General features: G+C 52.7%; 1 long non-coding RNA gene and 1 pseudogene across 1 annotated transcript; both read left to right on the top strand.

The window, feature by feature from the left end:
• Positions 1-1,263: 1,263 nt before the first annotated feature.
• Positions 1,264-2,348, top strand: LOC141021352 (uncharacterized). The gene is made up of 3 exons (XR_012182350.1): positions 1,264-1,796; positions 1,916-2,003; positions 2,097-2,348. It is a non-coding gene; the product is annotated as an uncharacterized lncRNA (long non-coding RNA).
• An 847-nt stretch (positions 2,349-3,195) lies between these two features.
• LOC109733624 (uncharacterized) lies at positions 3,196-7,825 on the top strand (annotated as a pseudogene).
• Positions 7,826-13,966: the final 6,141 nt, after the last annotated feature.

The raw sequence follows: 13,966 nt of genomic DNA, 5'->3' as shown, positions 1-13,966 counted from the left end.
AGGCCGCTATTTTTTGCCGCCCTGGGGGCCGAACGGCTGGAGATGCTCTTACCCTCTAAGTATAAGTTGAAACTAGCAGCGCCGGTCAATCCTGCACCGCCCCTATGATATGAATTGGCACTTCCCGATCTGGATCGCTGTCCTTTGTCGAACGGGATCGATGGTTTCCTCTCTTTGTGAGGGGGTGTTTGTTTTCAGGGACTTTTTGGTGTAGGGACTAGAAAAAGTCCCTCCTAGAGACTTTTTAACCAAACATGAGGGGCTACTAGGGACTAAAAGTTGCTTTTTGGGACTAAATAAAGAAGACCCTCAAGGAGAGTCTTTTTTGAGACTTTTTGGGACTTTTCCAAGAATGCCCTCCCTGCACTTATTGCCCCGCTGCCCCATGGTGTTGACTAGGGGTAACATGGTCTTTTACATGTCATTTAATCTCTATTCCTAATGAAGCAGTTGGTAGTCTTCGCTGGTCAATTTTCGTCCCACCACTTTCGTCCGGTTTTTTCGTAGGTTTTTTTTCGTCCTCCTCCCACCTTCCACGATCCCTTCGCACCTAAGAAAAAAAAATCGACCGACAACCCATCGCACGAACTATACCTGGCCAAATGGGCCGGCCCGGCACGGCACGGCCCGGCCAGGCTTACACGGGCCAGGCACGGCACGGCCCGGCCAGGCATGTATAATACACGGGCCGTGCCGGGCTGGCACGCGTGCTCGCCTCTTTGGCCCAGGCACGGCACAACAGCCTCACGGGCCGGCATGCTGGCCCGATTAGCACGGCGGCCCGAGTGGCACGGGGAGGCCGGCCCGATTGGCACGGCAAGGAGCGAGCAGCCGGGCGCCTCGTCACGGGGTGCCGTCAAGCGTCGTGGCGGACGCGTTCGTCGGCTCGTGCCGTTGTACCTGCATGCACGCCATCTTTTTTTATTGCATCTCAATTCTCAACTGCATGCATGCATGCACCCCTACTGGCTCCGTGCGTTTGACGGCTCGTACCGTTGCACATGCATGTACGTATACTATACATGTACGCCTCCTGGCTTCCTGCGACGTGCTAGCTGCTAGCCGTGCCGTGCCGGGCCGGCACGCGTGCCTGGCTAGCCAGCCCAGGCACGGCCCTAGCCGGGCCACGTGCCGAGCACGGCCCGTTAAGCCATGTGCCGGGCCGGCCCATGACGGGCCGGGCACGCGGGCTATCGGGTCGGCACGCTAAGGCCGGCCCATCTGGCCAGGTATAGCACGAACCAGGGAGCGAAGCCCCCTCGCACAAACGAGGCTGCTCTCCCTCCGCAAACCCTAGCCGCCGCACAAGGGAAGAGACGAGGGACAGCAGGATGCACGCTGCGCCGAGACGTGTCCGCCGCCGGCCTCTCCGCACTCTGCACCCCATTACCCACCTCCTCCGGTCCTCGCCTACTGCCGCTCCTCCGCGACGGCATCAGCCCTCCAGGTGCCGCCGGCCCAGGCACGCCGCCTGCTCTCCATGCGCCGTCGCCAGCCCACGCACGCCGGTCAAGGCCTTGCCCCAGGCCACGGTTGGGCGCCGTGATCACTCATCTCCTCTCTGTGGCACCATCTCTCTCAGATCCAGGCTGCTCAACACTGTCGAGCCCCAACCAAAGCGCCCGTGCCTCACTATCCTCGTGCGTCGTGACACTGTTTTCACCCCGTAGCCTAGGCCACGCGGGCTGACAACCGTCGCCGCCATCCTCACAAGCCGAGCCAGGTTGAAGGATGGCCGTCCGCCAGCTGCGAGATCCATCCACCCAGTTTTGCATCCATCAAGCACCAGCCACCAGGTAGTAGAGATTTCTCCTTTGATTTAGCTGGAGATGCCGCTGCTGTTTGTTTGCCTCATTTTCTCCGGCCGGTGCCGACCTGCTCGACTAGACCCCTGATTTTTGTTTTGTTTTTGAAGTGATCTGCGATGAGGCGTGGTACGACTCCTTCAGCATGTTGGGAGACTCGGCCGGCTCACGACAACGATTACTCCAGCGTCAGTGGAGGTATTCTGCTCGCCCGGTTTCTCATGCCCTGCAGTGCAGTTTCAGGCTCGCAGTGTACTCAGCATCAGATGTTCCTCATCCGTGTAAATCCAGATCCTCTCCGCGTCTCCCGGAAGACGTCGCTGGCAGGGACGATTCCAAGGGGGGACGAGGGGGGCTAAACCCCCCTGACGAACTTGTTTCGCCTCAATAGCGATTAGGCAGGCTGGTATTTAGGCAGTGTTTTGACTCAATTTTCCTCAATTCGCCCCCCTGTCCGGCTGTCGTGCGTAACCACATGAAACCCCCAGGGCCGCCCTAGCCCATGTACACTACATAGCAGATCCAAACCAAGAAAAAAGAAAAGGCCCACCATCGAAGAGAAAAGGGGCCTCCTGGGACCTGCGGCTGTAGCAGCACGTACACAACCGCTTTGATTCTCTGCTGCTGCGATCGCCACGATTTTAGCGCCGCCAATCTTCCTAACTGTCGTGCGATCCAATCTCCATCCACCGCTCGCCGTAGTAGAGCCTGCCGTCGTGGCCGGCAAGGCTGTCCGTGAAGGAGAGGAGCACGGCAAATGTGCTCCAACCTCCCAGCGAGAGTCACAAGAGATTGATCCAGATCCATCATAGCTGCACCTGCACGGTTAGTACCTTCTTCATCTCTTGATCTTTAATCTGTTCAAATTTGTGTGGTTCTGCCATACAAAATCTACAAAGATCAGAAATAAATTACAACATATTGGCTGTCCATGTATTGTTATACTCGTGTATATAGATAAAACGAGGATGAGAAACTGAAAAATGTTTGCCAAGAGCATTTGCGTCCAACTGTCCAACCCTACAGACCCCAATCGATCATTCCTCTCAGACAGTAAGGAGATCATGAAAAGCACCACCACCATGAGCGACCACGGAGACGACGATGGACACCATTCTCAATAATTAACCTTAGCTTCAAATCTCTGTTTTTTGCTGGTTAATATGAATGATAATTAATTGATTGACATGAAAATCAGAGTTGGTCAATTCAACGTAGTACCGTCTGCCAAATTATGTACTATGACTAATTTAGATACTTTTCTTGTCAAAGATGAATATTAATTTTGTAATGTTTAGCTGTTTACACTAGCGAAAACACGAGTCTGGGCTTATGTTTCTTTGCACACTTTAAACTTCTGAGTGATCATCCGGTGCCCATCAGTCTATAAGAGCTCAAGTCTGAAACTCGCCCCCCCTATGTCAAATTCCTGGCTCCGTCCCTGGTCGCTGGCGGCACAAACGCGTCGCCGGGCAAGGACGCGGTGTGCTTGGTGGACGCGGAGGCGTGCCAGGGTGACTCCTCCGACCCCCGGCGAAAAGCGAAGATCCGGATGCTGCTGCTCCTGTTGTTGTTGGTAGCCTGAAAGAACGGCAGACCGCGGCGTCGTGCTCGCCTCGGCCTTTCCCGGGCTTGGTCCCGAGCTACAAGGTCCATAGGATGTCGGTCGCCAGGTTCAGCCCGCACCACCCGAGGAAGAAATCGGCCATCGTCAGGCTCTCCTTCCGGAGGAGATCGTACGAGGGCGATGAAATGACCGAAATGAGTGAGTCAACAACAGCACTTTCATCTACTTATCCAGCAGTACCATTTAAATTGTTCATCAGCATTTCGTTTATGCTTTGCTGACAAAACTGACGATAAATTCAGCTGGCTCGGCGAAGTACCTCTACCCGCCGAGAGCGGGCCTGAGGCTGCCGTATTCGACCGACGAGAAACCGTCGGAAGGCTGCTGGTCGGTCCTCGAGCCGTCGGTGTTCAGAGTCAGAGGGGGGAAGGCTTCTTCAAGTAAGAAGCAATGTTACTGAGACTCCTGATATGCATTCATCCACTGTGTATTTCTTCTATCAGGATGCCTGACTGAATCTTTCGAAATTGATTGCAGAGACAACAGGAAATCCCTAGCCCCAAACTACTCTCCCTACACCCCGATTGAAGCAGACATGTTTGCCCGCGCAAGGAAGGTGTGCCACATTGCGCTCCCGTCGCTGAATCCCCATGACTCCTTCCCTTCGCTTCTCATTGTGAGCGTTCAGATAATTTTCTCATGTTTCTTCACCTACTTAACCAAGTAGTGTTGATTGCTTAGTACATTTTTTTGAGAAAAATGATTTGTTAGTCTGAGCTTAAGAGGTTATTAAATGATCTGTACAGTTGCCTACCTATCCCACTACCATGTTCGGTGAGAACGACGGCGACGGTGTAAGCCCAGTCCTGTATTTGAAGATATTCGACAGCTTCGACAAGGAGATTTCTCCTCGGCTCAAGGACAGCATCAAGGTAAGCCAAATTAATTGCATTTCCATGGCATCATAATATAACCCATTTTGAGTACGCCTGAACAAATTTCTGATGAGTTCATGATTATGCGGAGTGTGATGAATGAGGAAACGAAGAAGGTCAAGGGGTTCCCGGGGGACAACATCGTGCCCTACACAGAGAGGCTGAAAATCCTGGCCGGCATTATAAACCCTGAAGACCTACAGCTCAGCACCCTGAAGACCTTCAGAAGCCGGTGTTGTCTAGATCCTAGCACAAGTTCTACAAGGTAGTAACCAGTTATACATGCTTCCTCACATCTCCATCAACCCACATTTGCTCAAATTCCTAATTTCTTGATGCACCCCCAGTCCCGACTGAAACATCTGCATCTGTTCATTGTGATGTAGGGATCCATTGTCAGCGTCGTTCATTGATTCAGATCCATTGTGCCATTGGAATGACTTGGATTCTGCCATTGTCACCAGCCCGAGGTTCAGATCCTAGACCTTGGCTACTCAGCTAGAAGCTATGTCAGATCAACTTCATTTAGTTCTTGAGATTTTTTGTGGCTTTGGATTTATAGTCTACGAGCAATGCTCATGCTTCTGTGATTCCTTCCAGCTCTAAAATACATGTATGCTTTTCTCTATGATGTACTACTAAACTATATGTGGCCATCATATTTTAGATAAATGATGATGTGGTAATGCACACCTTTTAAATGCTGCACGTGTGGTTCAGTAAATCCTCACTATCATGTGTTGTGGCGTCCGTGTTGTTTTCAGAGCTTGAAGCAAGCAGAACACTGAATATATCTTTAGGGCGGAAGATATATTCAAAGTCGCCTCTTGTACTATGTTCAGGGCAATGGGCGCTTGATATTTTAGGGCGGAAGGCTGAAGCAAAGAAAGCTGCGGCTCTTTAGTATATCTTTAGATTTGCGGCTCTTTGAGCTGTGGTACATTTGATTCGAGACCCGGATGAGGTCGGTTAAATTAGGATTAAAGTCTGCACAATAACTAGGAACACCGAACAAGCAAGGCTATTCAGATGAAGTCTGCACTTAATAGTTAATACTATAGGTTTCCTTTTGGGCTCCTGTACAGCTTCGCTAGCATCATAAATTAATTGTGGGATATAATGCACAGTAGTAGCTTCTTCTGTTTATTGTGGAAATCTTCTTAGTTTATAGGTTTCCTTTTCGTCTCTTGTACTAATGTTCAGGGCAATGGAAATCTTGTATAATAATCTGGACGTAGTTGATACTAACAACAGAATGATGACATGTTTGTTTTTGGGCATAAAGTTATGCGCTGATCCTCTTGCATTTGGATTCCGGTCTTACCCTGACTATGCGGATATGCTATTCTAGGTTGGTTTTACGTTTCTTATTGGAAGAGTGAGATGCCCAGGACAGAATCCAGTTTGTATCAACGCCTCATTGGTAAGCATGCTCAGGTTTAATTTTACTGCAATTTCCTCCCTAATTTCAGCCCTAGGAACTATACCAGATCATCATAAGGGTGTGTGAACTCGCACCTGGTCTTGATGCTATTTTTGCTGCATGGTAGTCATTATTTTCTTATGTCTTGCCAGATGACCTCTTAAGTTCCTATTTTATTTTATTTCTCTTAAGAGTGGTGTCTCTTGCAGAAAAGAATCATGTAGATTCGGCTTCATACAAGCTTCATAAAGAAATAGTTTTAAGGGAGGACTTCAAAGAGTATTTTGCCAAATTTGGTAAAGTGCGGGTAAATTGATTTTTGGTTGTCCTTTTTCTTTACAATTGGTCGTGGAGCTTCTTGGATTAAACTTGTAAAGAGTAGTATTGGAAAGCCTCATTTTTGTAAGATGCTCTGGTATTTCCGAGTAGAAGAAAGCAAAGCCAACAATGGTCGTTAGAAATTATTAGTACTCTACAAAATTTGTAACACATCATATTAATTGGGAACTCAAATCTTGGTTGCAAAATTTAGATCTGTGCTATAAATGCAGGCAATACAAAAGGTAGGAAGACCATACGAAGACCAATACAAATAGGAGGATGCATGAGCTTCAGATATGAATGAATTCAGTCAGAAGATGGAGACTTGAAGGAGGAATTAGTGGAGAATGGGAAGGTGGATAGAACATGGGAACCAATCAAATACGTGTAGGTATGACATGGTGCTTTTTTTAATCTCTTGCGGATGTCAATATTTTTCTACAGTTACATATATACAACTGAATCACAAAGGATTTTATTTTTGATTAGGTACACCATAGAATAGTCTCACATCTTGGTTTATTTATTACCCTGTTTAAATATCAACCAACATGCTTGACAAATTTATAATTTGTTATTTGCTTGCCTCAAGGCAATATTCTCCCAAGATATATCTGTGTGTGTGTGTGTGTGTGTGTGTGTGTACTTGGACAGAAACACTCCCATACCCGAGGTCTCAGTTAATGTACTGCTGTTGAATTCTTCTGTCACTTTTGATACAAAGCTATAGCTATACTTTCATTTGCCAAGAAGATAAAATAGGTTAAATACTGGGATTTAGTTACTTTCAGATTTTGGTATATTTTGAGAAGTGCTCCACAAATATGAATGAAAGGAGCTTGTATTTGAGGTAATAGTCTAGGAAGTTTTATTTAAGATATCATCCCTGTCAACGAAAAATAGTACTAGACGTGTGAATAAAGGCCACCTATGACATACAAAGTACTGCAATAAAATCGGAGGGCTGGGGAAGTGTTGGACTGGAGCCTCGCCCCCATGCGGTATGCTCTGTCCAAGTACGTGCTCCTGTTCGCCACATCTGCATACTGGATGAAACCTGCGTGCTAATTGCGTATTATGTGCAAGTTAGTATTGAACGCTCTGTATTATTGTTCCAGAGAAGTAAGTTTCAACAGTTTCCGCGACATTTCATGTATGGTCCATGCAGTAGTGTAGGTGGGAATTATATTGATGATTTCATTTTACCTTCATATCTGCTGAATTTTCTTACCAAACACAAAAGCTTTGTGTCTTGAGGTGTTGATAGAAGTGAACATAATTCATGATACAATCCTGATACTCTGAAAATATTTTTATGGTTCAGTATTCCTACGAGGGGAGTGAGTATGAGTGGATCAACACGTGGAGCAGCTGCTGCTTATGAGGCGAGTGAGTGGAGACGGCCAGATCTGTGCAGCGGAGGGGCTATAGAAGCTCGAACGAAAGATTCGTCGCCAGCATCGGAGCAATTTATTGGGCAGATCGACACTAAAGCTCCTGCATGGACGTGAAGGCATGTCTTTATTAAGTTCAATCTTTGGAAACTTGGCATGTGACGCTGTGTAAAAATAGAAGATGCTAGAAAATTGTCTCTGACCAATTTCGTATGTAGCTGTGAGCATTGCTAATTTTTGTCAACATGAATGATATTTGGACTATTTATATAGCTACCATGTGCTGAACAAATTGTCTGATTAATGTAACCCTCCTGAATAGATTGGTGTGTGTGCCATATCATTTGGTCTGCGTTACACTAACAGAATCATTTTGTCAATGCCTGGTCCATTAATACTCTTTCAAAATTTTGTCTTGACTGCAACATTGTAGTTGTTTTTTCTGGTATGTATGATAAGCATAGCTGTCAATTTTGGAGCAGATGATAGATTGTTGGTTGTAGTGATCTGATATTTTCATGACTATTCATATCAATGATTATGCTTGTCCCCATGAGAAACATGAAGAAGAAAAGATAGTGAGATAGGGAGGGGAAGAGAAAGATGACGAGGAGATGCATTTATCTACCGCATCACAAGTATGAAATATCATGACATGTCAATTGTCTATCACTCCCATATCACATGACATTTCTCTTTGTATATACATTTTTAGTAGCATATTTTTTGTTGTGCATATATTTTGTTAGCCCGTGGCAACGCACGGGCATTCTACTAGTAACCTCTAGGGAGGGACTAGGGACTTTTTAGTCCCTGGAAACAAACATGGAAGGACTTTTTAGGGACTAGGGGCTTTTTAGTTGGGACTAGAAAAAGTCCTAGGACTTATGAACCAAACAGGGCCTGAGTCGCCGCGGCGCTTGCGGTCTCTTTCTTTTCCCCTACTAAAGCCCAGATGACCAGGCTCTGAACGGGATCGAGGGTTCCTATGTCACTTACCGATCACACGATCGCTGCCCCTTCGTCGAGCGAGATCTAGGGTTGCTTCCTCTGTGAGTCGCGGCCGGATTCCTCCCCCTCCCGAAGGTTGCCATCTCTTCCTCCCCCACTAAACATCTCCTCTTCCTGGTGTTCTCGACACAACCCTAAACCCTAGCCGCTATGGCCCCAACCACCAGCTGGGTCTTGCTCAAGCGCAGGATTTACACCGAGCACGACGCGAGCGAAACAAGAGGAGAGTCGTCGATTGTCGCCGGCGTCGCGAAAAGGGGAGCACGAAGCCGCCAGGACATAACAGACGCCAACCTCGCCTACCTGCGGATCCTGAAACCAGATGCCCGCTTCGCCGATCCGCCGGAGCTGTCCTCCCTCCGCATACTGCGCCCCACGGAATCCATCCCAGGGCTATGCGGGCAAATCACATCCGCTCACGTCGCCAGTGCGGACAAGAACCTGGTCGCCCTCTTCGCCGGCCCTTACCACCCCGACTCCAATTTGCAAGGAGGCTATCTCATCTACGACGCCAGCAAGAACTCCCTCTAGACGATCCCCCAGCCCCCCTACGACCACGACCGTATCGGCGTCGGGGGAGGAGCCGTCGTCATGTGCCTCGAGGACGGCGGCTACTGTCAGGCAGACCTCGACGGCTCTGGCTCCGGCGATCACCGGAGATTTACACGAGAGTGGGTGCGAGAGAGGGCGAGACTCTTTGCGCTGCGAACTGCTTGCAGCTTTTCTGTTTCTTCTCTTTATTCAGAGTTTGCAACTGAATTACAACGGAAACGCGGAGCTAGGGCGAGTAGTGGACGCCGCCATCCCAGCGCCCCTCGCGCTTCGCTCGCCATGGCGCCTTGACCGTGCTTTCGTGCCATCCCACGATCGGGTCAGGGCGCCGCTAAAAACTCTAACCAAACCGAGTCGCAGCTCGGGCTTATCTGACGAAACTGAAACTACTGATGAAACTGAAACTATCGACACCTAAAACCCTAAACCTGAACTTTGAAGTTTACCCAACAATCACCCCCTAAACTTATCGTTCAGGGTGTTGCCTCGATCATGCCGATGCTTGAGCGCAGCTGCTGCAGTCGAACACGACCAAGGGGCTTGGTGAGCATGTCTGCAAGTTGAAACTCTGTTGCCACATACTCAAGTTCGATCTTCTTCGTCTCCACGCAATCTCTGATGAAATGATACCTGAGCTCGATGTGCTTCAATCTGTCGTGCATCACAGGGTTCTTTGCCAGAGAGATTGCGGATTTATTGTCGACCTTGAGTCTTACTGTCTTCTCTTCCTTTTCTCTGAACTCGCCGAGCAGGCGCGCGAGCCAGATTCCCTGACAGGCTGCTGTGGTTGCTGCGACGGACTCTGATTCGCAGCTGGAGAGTGCCACAATCTTCTGCTTCTGCGACTGCCAGGTTATCACTCCTCCTCCGAGCAAGAACAGGGTCCCGGAGGTGCTCTTGCGTGTGTCCACATCGCCGCCAAGGTCACTGTCGCTATACCCAGTGAGTTCAGGCTCACCATCTCCTCTGTCGTACTTGCAGCCCAGATGCAGAGTGCCGGCGATGTACCTCAAGATGTGCTTGACGGCGGTGCGGTGCTCTTCAGTTGGCACCTCCATGAAGCGCGAGACGTACCCAACCGAGAAGGTCAGGTCAGGGCGCGTGTGCACCAGATAGCGCAGGCTGCCGACGACGCTGCGGTACTCCGTCGCATCCACTGGTGGCGCTGTGCTCTCCTTTGATAGCTTGAAGCGAGGCTCCATGGGGATGTGACAAGGTTTGCAGCCAGCCATGCCACTCTTCTCCAGGAGTTTCCGTGCGTACGCGCTCTGTGAAATGATGATGCCATCCTCTAGCTGCTTCACTTCAATTCCGAGATAGAAGCTTAGCAGACCCAGATCAGACATCTTGAACAGCTTCTGCATCTCTCCTTTGAACTTGGTGATCTCTTCTGTGTCGGATCCGGTGATCACCAGGTCGTCCGCGTACACGCCCACGATGAGGCGTGTGGTCGTCGTGCCCCGTGCGTACACCGCGTGAACCCCAGCTTGCTCAGACAAGTGTCCAGCTTGGTGTTCCACGCTCTGGGAGCCTGCTTCAGACCGTACAAAGCCTTGTTCAGGCGCATGACAAGATGCTCCTTGCCGGCGACGACAAATCCCGGTGGCTGCTGCACATAGATTTCCTCCTGGAGCTCGCCGTTCAGGAACGCCGATTTGACGTCCATGTGATGAACGACCCAGCCCGCATTCGCGCGAGTGCCAGCAGCACCCGTACTGACTCGAGGCGCGCCACTGGGGCGAACACCTCGTCGTAGTCGATGCCGTGCTGCTGTACATAGCCCTTCGCCACGAGCCGAGCTTTGTGCTTGAGTACCTCCCCGCGCGCGTCCTTCTTGACCTTGTAGACCCACTTCAAGCCAATGGCGCGGTGCCCCGGAGGGAGAGAAGTGAGCTGCCATGTTTGATTGTCCTCGATCGAGCTCAACTCTTCGATCATGGCGCCCCGCCAACTCGCTTCTTGTTCTGCCTCAGTGAACGAGCTCGGCTCCTCAGCGGCCAGCAGATGTAGCTCTTCGTCTGGGTCGTCCGCCGGGCCGAAATCCAGCACGTTCTGCAAGGTGCGGAAACGGTGCTCGCGCTCTATGTCGTCTGCCGTGTCAAGCACGTTGTCGCTGAACGACGTCGGTGGCGACACCAGCTCCACCCCTCCTGGACTGACAGAAACTGGAGTTGTCGGTGCTGGGGTTGACGAAGCTGCAGTTGATGGCGCTGGAGACGCTGGTGGTGTGGTCGGAGGCGAGGTGGCTGCACCCCCCCATCTGTTGCCCCTGGAGGTTTGCTCACCAGGTGTTCGGCCACGAACGTGTCGGCGCCGCTGAACGTGTTCACGGCACCTTCCTCTCTTGCCCAGTCCCAGCGCGCCCCTTCGTCGAACACGGCGTCGCGCGTGATGTGCACGCGCCCAGTTGTTGGGTCATAGGCTCTGTAGCCCTTGGTGCCGTGCTCGTAGCCGACGAAGATCATCGGCCGGCTGCGATCGTCGAGTTTCTTCAGTCCAGGGCGCGTGTCCTTCACATGCACTACACACCCAAAGGTGCGCAGATAATGCACGTTCAGCTTGCGTCCATGCCATGCCTCGAATGGCGTCACGCCGTCCAGGCTCTTGGTGGGCGCGCGGTTCAGCAGGAACACCGCCGTCGTGACTGCTTCGCCCCAGAACTCACCGGGGACGCGCTTGGCCTTCAGGAGACTCCGGGCCATGCCCACCACCGTGTCGTTTCGGCGCTCCACCACACCGTTCTGCTGCAGTGAGTACGGGGCGGTGAGGTGGCGGCTGACGCCCAGCTCGACGCAGTACGCCGTGAATGAGCCGGACGTGAACTCTCCGCCGCGGTCCGTCCGCAGCGTCCGCAGCTTGCGCCCTGATTCAGACTCCGCGAGAGCTTGTACGCGCTTGATCGCCGCTGCGGCCTCGTCCTTTGTTGCGAGCAGTACGAGCCACATGAACCTGGTGGCGTCGTCCACCAGCAGGAGGAAGTATTTCTTCCCGCTCGGTGTCGTCGGCGAGATCGGCCCGCAGAGATCGCCGTGCACGAGCTCCAGCTGCTCCTGTGCATGGTGCTTGGCCTGTTGTGCGAACGCGGAGCGCCGCTGCTTGCCCGCCAGGCACGTGTCGCAGAGTTGACCCACATGCTCAACCACAGGCAGGCCGTGCACCATGTCCTGGCGCGCTAGCTTGCGCAGAGCATCGAAGTTGAGATGCCCGTAGCGCGCGTGTCAGGTCCACGCCGTGTCGCCGCCGCTGTGCGCTGCAAGACACACGGGCTGTGCGATCCGTAACGCAACAGAGTACAAACGATTTGGTGCTCTCTGTACCTTGGCAAGGAGGCGACGCTCCCGGTCGCGCACGCGCAGGACGCCGTTTTGGATCAGCACCTGGCAGCCGCTCTCGTCGAGCTGGCCCAGGCTGATTATGTGGGAGCGCAGCCGCGGGATGTAATACACCCCAGTGATTGCGCGGTGCTCGCCGGTCTTGCACGCCAGCAGGATGGTTCCCCGACTGCAGATGTTGACGATCGAGCCGTCGCCAAACTTGATGGTGCCGATGACGGCCGTGTCGAGCTCGGCGAAGACGGCGCGATCGCCGGTCATGTGGTTGGATGCGCCTGTGTCCAAGTACCACACGCCGCTTCCGGCGCCGCCGCTCCCCTCATGCCCGAGGTGAACCTGGACAGCGTCCTCGACAAGGTGGACCGGCGCGGCGTCTGTGCTGACGGAGTTGTGGTTGGAGAGCCCGCAGGTTTGGGCCATCAGCAGGCTCTGCTCCTCGTCCTCACCGCCGGCTTGGACGAGATTCGCCTGCTCCTTGAGCCGGGCCTTGCACTCGCGCGCCCAGTGTCCCGCCTGCTTGCAGTAGCGGCATATGTCTTTAGACTTGTCCCCGCTGCTGGTGCCACGGCCGCCGTTCTTGCCACGACCGCCGCGTCCACGGCCGCGCCCTCTGCCGCGCCCACGGCCACGGCTGTTGCTGCCGGACGATCCGTCCCCTTCACGCAGCTTCAGAGGCGCGAACCACTCCTCCTCCGTGAGGAGCAGTTTGCCACCGCCGCCATCACCCCCGGAGGGAGTGCCGTCCAGATCGCACCTCTCCTCGGTGGCCTTCAGCCGCCCGATGAGCTCCTCAAGCGCCAGAGTGTTGAGGTCGACCATCGTCTCGATCGCACACGCCATCTGCGAGTAGGCCTTGGGAACGACCGAGAGGAACTTGCGGACGACGGCGGGCTCGCCAATCTTGTCACCAAGCAGCTCAAGCTGAGTTATCAGAGAAGATAGGCGCATACCGAAGTCGTCGATGCTCTCGCCGTCGTTGAACTTGATCGCCTCGTACGAGCAGCGCAGAGACGTCGCCTTGGCCTCACGAACACGCGCCACGCCCAGCCGCATTGTCTTGATCGTGCCCCAGGCGTCCTTCGCCGTGGGCTTGACGGCGAGCGTGGACACCATCTCCGGCGGCACCGATCGCAGCAGGCACTCCATTGCCGTGCGATCTGTTTCTCGCTCCGGAGTCCCGTCGTTGACGGCGACCCAGAGCTGGCGCGCCTCCAGCATCACTTGCATCAGGAGGGCCCAGTCCGCGTAGTTAGTGCGCGTCAGCATGGGCCAGGCCCCGCCGGTGTCGCGGACGACGCGCTGGTGTACAATCACGGCGCCGCCGCCTCCACTATTCCCTGAATCCACCACGGTCTTGCTCGGGCTGTAGGTCCTGCCATCTCCACAGGTGATCGAGCAACGGGGCTCTGATACCAAATGTCAGGCAGACCTCGACGGCTCTGGCTCCGGCGATCACCGGAGATTTACATGAGAGTGGGTGCGAGAGAGGGAGAGACTCTTTGCGTTGCGAACTGCTTGCAGCTTTTCTGTTTCTTCTCTTTATTCAGAGTTTGCAACTGAATTACAACGGAAACGCGAAGCTAGTGCGAGTAGTGGACGCCGCCATCCCAGCGCCCCTCGCGCTTC

This window comes from Aegilops tauschii, chromosome 4 (assembly GCF_002575655.3).
Source record: "Aegilops tauschii subsp. strangulata cultivar AL8/78 chromosome 4, Aet v6.0, whole genome shotgun sequence".
In the NCBI taxonomy this organism is placed as follows: Eukaryota; Viridiplantae; Streptophyta; class Magnoliopsida; order Poales; family Poaceae; genus Aegilops; species Aegilops tauschii.
Note: the sequence above shows the minus strand (reverse complement) of the source record. Positions and strands in the feature narration are given on the sequence as shown.